Raw genomic sequence first — 6341 nt, 5'->3', positions numbered from 1 at the left:
CTGGAGTATCCTTGCTACGCATATAAATAGCATCTTCAACAGCCTTGAAGCACGTCTATGTTACTGGAGCAATTATACAAGTACTTGTCTGGGTACACGATGTGGATTGTGAAGTCCTGTAGAAAGTTTACCCTTATTAGTGCTAAAATTTAAGAATATTGTTCAGTCTTTTTTACTTACTACAACATAAAGGCTCATTTGTAGCGCCAATACCCTGTCGCTAATTGTATGAAAAAGCGTCAGAATTAATCAATTGCAGCGCCAAACTAGGTGTCGCAAAGGCATTGCTAAAAAGTGGGTCACAAATGATCAATTGCAACGCATACAACGGCGTTGCAAAAACTTCTAGTCTTTTGCAACGCCTCACTTCATTGCTAATAGTTTATGTGCGTCGCTACTTCATTTTTAAAAATTAAATTGGTTTTGAAAATATTTCAAACTATTTGCAACGACTAGCGTCTCAAAAAAAAAAATTTAACAACACCAAACAGCATCGCAAAAAGGTAACTTTTATCAGCACCTTCGGCGTTGCTAAAAGCAACCCTATTGCTATATACAAAGCGTTGCAAAAGGAGTGTTTTAATTGCCAATGGTCAAAACACCTGTATTTTACACTATATTTTGATTCTTTTGAATGTGCAGAATTCTTCCTAATGCAATTTATGTAGAAAACAATAACAACACCATGAACCATAACAAAATATATTTCATTAATTTAGATCAATAGATCATCTATTACAAAATTGTCAAAAGTAACCACACAATTAATACATTGTATCACATAACTTTCATAGCAATCAACTAAATTAGAAAAATTCTTCAAAATGAGATTTTAGCAAAGTTCTCAAATGTCCATAACCTGCCAATTTGAACAGCATCCATCCATGTTTTCTTCATGAACAATCTACCGGCAACAAATCGACCAATCTGGTACAACGAATTTAAAAAAGAAGTAAGTAAACTTATCTGAACAAGTAACAAAGCTAAAATGCACTCGAAGTAATCAATGCATGTGAAAATATGTTTACCAAATCAAACTTATAGACCTAGCATGTAGAAAAATCACAACAACCAATTGGTCAAAGTCCCCATCCTGTTGCAACTTAATTTATCAATAACCAATCAAGGACGTAAAAAGTTTTACTTACATGATCAAATTTATCAAATACTTATATTGTTGTAGGCTTCTACAATGAGTCCCAAAAACATCGAAATTTAGCAAACGGATCAGATAGATTAACAAAAGCATAAAGATACCTCCAATTACATATGACAAAGTAATGAAGGGACCTTGTCTTCCCATTACTAGTATGAATGTTGGACTCCATACCAGATAACATAGACGTTCTGCAAAGGACTGTTGTGCTCTAAATATTATATTTCCAGTCCATTCTGCAAAAAGCAAACCAGCTGTTGAACTCAGGTCTGCAAGGAGCTATGTTTAAAAGTAAATGGCATACAAGGATCTGTAGCTACTAGGACCTGGAAGTTAAATTAGGTAGCATGACAATACAAAACCATTGAGCTTTTGCATCAAACTTAAGTTATTTAATGAATAAATAGATATAGTAGAGAGAGCACTACATAAAAAGAAAAGATTGCAAAATAATTATGAAATGGATAGATAGATATAGTAGCGAAAGGAGAAAAATGGCAGTTATTTAATGGTCTGATCGATTCATATAATAAAGTTGTGATCCCTGAGATTGATCTCTAGTCATGGGCGTAAGATCTCAAGTTTTATCGTTAGATCACATAGAAGCTAGAAAAGATAACAACAGTTCAGATTTTTGATGCCAAAATGAACAAAAAATAGTAAAGCAAACTGTAAGATTATTTAGCTTTAACATGTAGAAACACCACGAAGAGTGCCATTACACATAACTCATTTGGGAGCAATTATGAATTGTTCCTTCTCCACGATATGGAAGCTCTCAAAGATCTCCCTTTGCAAAGAACTACCCTTTGCATCTTCTTAGCTTCATCATCCATTGATTTTGTTAGTGTCTCTACGTTCTCTGCCAACATCTGTAAGACCGCAACTTGCATCATGGCTTAACTATATTTATGCCTAACGTTACTCTACCAATATAGTTTGAATTGAACAAGATAAAATAATGGGTAAGAGGCAGAAACGATGAGAACAAGGAGCAATTGTAATCTGCCTGCTTCATCAAACAATCATATAAGCTCTTGACCGAAAAATTTCATATGTAGAGATTAATAATATTTACTTAATTGTGTCAAATCTCCATCTTGAAATAAGCAAGCAAAGACCAAAACACAAGTACCTCACTACCTCGCACAGAAACATAGATGTCATAAGATAAGCATCTACGACTTGAAGGCCATCATATTTGTAGCTATAGTATACACTAACCCCGTCAAAAAAGATATTGTAGATCATGCTTAGTACGTACTTGTATAAATTTATCTGTACTTGATTACAAAAAGGTATTATGAAGCAAAAGATTTTAACACCCAATACCTCACTGATTATGCTGAGAATATCACTAAATGATATGATAAGGGTGCAAACATTTGATAAATATTCTTCAATTGAAGAAAATATATCTGAAACCAGTACAAAAAGAAACATAGAATGGCTAGTTTACCCGAATGACATCCCCAATAGAAACTGAGGATGTATTAGCCTATTAAGGTAGCCCTTTGACTCAATAGTTTAAAGGTAAGGGGTAATTTATCAATAGGAAGAGTAAAATGACAAACTTGAATTGGCTTGGGGTTCCATTTCCACTACCTAACTTGCTGAAAATGTAAAATTCAGTGAGAACTCAGACCTATACTCAAAATTACCAAGAATGTACAAAAAAAATAAACATACAACTAAGCTAAAGCCCTATAAACCTTCTGAAAGTTAACCACGGATAGTAGACACAAGCAATACCCAATAAACAGCAGGATTTACGCAAACATAAAAACCAGCCATCAACGAACAATAGATAATTGAAAATGCAACTGCAAAAGCCACTAATTGTATCCGTAAATCAACAAATGGAGAGATTAACTTACAACTTCTGGCCATCAACGATTTCGATCTTTTTCTAGCAACCAGTGGTTGGATTGGCGCTATTCAACTGTAAAAAAGACACGATAAAATAAACATTAAGATTTAGAAAGAAAAATCTATCTACGGATTTCATTTAATATCTAAGCAAATAGGTTTTGAGATGGAGCCTTCATTTTGTTGAATGGAGCTGCGACAGTGGAGGGTTTTTCAACTTAAAGTTTTTTTCGTTTTAGTTTTTTTTTTTTCGCTAATGATTTAGTTTTAGTCAAAAGTGTCAATTTTAAGTTTTTTAGTTTTAATTAAAAGCGCCTGGACTTCAAACAAACTAGCCCAGTGACAAACATTTCGTGTGAAAACAGCAAAATCCGCCCATGAAAAGCCCATTAGCCACGCCAACTGCATTGCATCACAGTCATTCCTAATAAATTTTTTATATTCATAAAAAGCTATTACAACAGTAAAGGCGTTGCAACATAGTACTTACAGTATAATAGCACCTCCAATGTTGTAAATAATAAATTTCTTCAAAAAAATATATTTTTTTGATTTTGAGAAATATTTAATTGCGAACATTTGCCACTCCATTGGCGTCTCAACAAATAGTCCCAAGTGAGTTGGGTTAGATAACACGACAAACTTTTTGCAGCACTTAAAGGCGTTGCAAAAGACCCTTTTTAGTAACAATTTTTTGGCGTTGCAAAAGGATGCGCTCCAAAAGACCCTTTCTATTGTAGTGACTATGGGCTTCTTGTTGGGCCTGGATGTCAAGCCTGTAAAACGGGCTCCGGTAGTGGGTGGGGTTACTAACTAATATTAATTAATTTTTTTGTATCAAACCAACGGCCAGGCCACTTAAGAATTAAGGGAGGTTGTCCATGCGTGCACCTTCCTTAATTAGAAAACCCCAATTCTTTGAGTTTTCTAGACACCGTATAAAATGAAAAATATTAATTTTTAAAATTTTGTAGGTAGTAGCATACGAGTACTGTACTGTACTCGTGAGATAATATTGTAGTTAATATAAAAAAAAAAAAAAATTAGCTAATTAAACTAGGGTGCGTGCGCGCTTAGAAATAAGGCAAATTGGGCGCGGGTCGCACCTAAGGAGTAGAATGTGGGTCTCGCTGTTCAAAGGCAAATAGAGGGCGCGCGCACACTCGTGAATTAAAACTAGGGTTTGAAATTTTTAGGGTCAGGTCACGGGATGGTAAGGAGTTGGTTGCGCAACTCGAATGCACTAAAATAGTAGCAGAAAAATTTGAAGAAATTGCGAACAGTGGTTTCAGTGTTGTGTTTGGAATAGTAAAAACAATTTTTATAATCTAAACACGCAATACGTAAACAAACAAGTTGGCAAGTGGCGCCATTTGATAACTAGATTAAATTATACTACCGAAACAGTAAATTGAAGGTGAAGAAATAGTAGATTTGACTATGAGAAAGATAATAGAGAGGAGTAATAAATCCACCTAATGATTTTAGTTTCATGCAAGAATCAAATTATTCATTGAAAAGAGATCGTCTTTAGGTTTTTACGCAATGATCCAACCTAAAGCCTCAAACTTTATCATCCCTAGCAACAACCTACATCTCTATAATCATTATTACTAACATGTATGATTATTACAACCAAATCTCTCGACTTAATCATAACAATCCCTAGTTTAATTTACTATATGCTTATTTTAGAAGTTATACAATAAATTAAACTCATTGAAATACATACACAATTAAATAATTCTACTTAACAATCTATTCCTCATTAGGCTTCATAATCACACCCTCTAATGGGGGGATTAGCCTAATATCATTCGATTAATTAAACTAAGATAATAATGTAAAGACATAATGTAAAGAAGAATTGAATAAATACTAAGCTAATCCCCTAAACTACACTAACCTACTCTACACTAAAGAAAGGGGGAGAGAAGAGAACCCTAATTACAACTAAACTAGGGAGTAGCTATGTGAAGTGATCAGCTCCCAAATGTGGGTTTTATTATCCGTATATTGCTGCATTACAGTTCCTCTTACACTTAACGAAAAGACAACTCATAGCTTTTATTGCTTTTTTCAGGTTAAGGAGTATTTCAGACCACTTATCATAAAAGCTGCGTCTTAGCACCTAATAGAGACTTAATCACGGTTATTGTGAAGACCAGTAGCTGCTATGGAAAAGTGCTGAAAAAGTAAAAGTCAACCAGTCAAAGTCTTCAAATCAGAAGACCAAAGATGGAGGCCCTTATTTCAAATTATGAATACTTTCTCCCTAAACCTACCTTGGTCACGAAGAAACCAAAAAGCAAAAACAAAAGTGAAGGGGTGAGGTGTCTAGTTTGTAATGGAGAGGGCAAATCTGTTAAAGGCAAAAGTAAGGGTATATAAGCAAAAAGCAAGGGAGAGAGAACCCATCCATTATCTTAGGATCCAAACCATTTGGTTTGTTTAATTTCTTGTCATGTTTTTTAATTCATGTTTTTATTTTCTTGTTGTTTTATTTCATTTCAATCTTGTTATTTACTTGTTTTTTGTTTCATTTCAATCTTGTTTTTTACTTGTTCTTTGTTTTAATCTTCAATCTTGTTTGCTTCCTTTCATTTTAATATTTTAATCAATTTTCCTTTCATGTTTTCAATTCATTTCCATACAACAATCAAATCTTTCAAGTTTTCATAGCTTAGAACCATTCCAATCCTACAAGAGTCTACCTTTCTTCTTCATATCTCCCTCACTTAAACTCTAAACAATTTAGGATGAATCTAAACTCTTTTGAAGTATACTTACTACAATATTAAATCTTCAAATGGCACCGCTGTCATGGATTGAAGGAGTGAGAGTGATTGGTTGAGAATATAAGAAGGGAGCATCATTCTCATCTCTCCATTTCTATTTTTTTTCTATTTTTTGTCATTTTTTTTATTGTTTCTCTGTACTGAGATACTTTTTTACAAATCAGGTTGTGGGACAACGAAGCTAGAAAGGAGCTGAAGACACCGATAAAAAAAACCGGCGACCGTTCACCGATGTCGGCGGGCGACTACGTGGGCGTGGCAAGGGCGGCCGCCCAAGCACCTCTAATGAAAGGTGTCCAGTTTGTTGCAGTCCAGTTGATTTGTGACGAACAGTTGTACTTCGAGCCCGGATTTTGTAATAGAGTAAGAGAAAATAATGGAACTTGTTTGTAATAGTTAGTGATAAAAAGAAAAACGAAAAAAAAAATGGTTTTGATTGATTTCTTATGATGAACATGAGTTAAACTTGGTTTAAGTTTTATACTTATCAAGGGATTAGAGTTTTAATTGCCTTGGGA

The 6341-nt window shown here is 34.2% G+C and overlaps 2 long non-coding RNA genes across 2 annotated transcripts; both read right to left on the bottom strand.

Moving 5' to 3' along the window:
- Positions 1 to 686: 686 nt before the first annotated feature.
- Positions 687 to 1392, bottom strand: LOC147480257 (uncharacterized). Its single transcript, XR_015204538.1, has 3 exons — positions 1258 to 1392; positions 1029 to 1093; positions 687 to 927 (listed from the first exon to the last, which is right to left on the bottom strand). It is a non-coding gene; the product is annotated as an uncharacterized LOC147480257 (long non-coding RNA).
- Positions 1393 to 1959: 567 nt separating this feature from the next.
- LOC147480256 (uncharacterized) lies at positions 1960 to 3288 on the bottom strand. Its single transcript, XR_015204537.1, has 3 exons — positions 3199 to 3288; positions 3034 to 3098; positions 1960 to 2028 (listed from the first exon to the last, which is right to left on the bottom strand). It is a non-coding gene; the product is annotated as an uncharacterized LOC147480256 (long non-coding RNA).
- Positions 3289 to 6341: the final 3053 nt, after the last annotated feature.

The sequence above is a fragment of the Coptis chinensis genome, chromosome 8 (assembly GCF_015680905.1).
Source record: "Coptis chinensis isolate HL-2020 chromosome 8, ASM1568090v1, whole genome shotgun sequence".
NCBI classification, from domain to species: Eukaryota; Viridiplantae; Streptophyta; class Magnoliopsida; order Ranunculales; family Ranunculaceae; genus Coptis; species Coptis chinensis.
The sequence above is the reverse complement of the archived record's forward strand: the minus strand, read 5'-3'. Positions and strand labels throughout refer to the sequence as shown.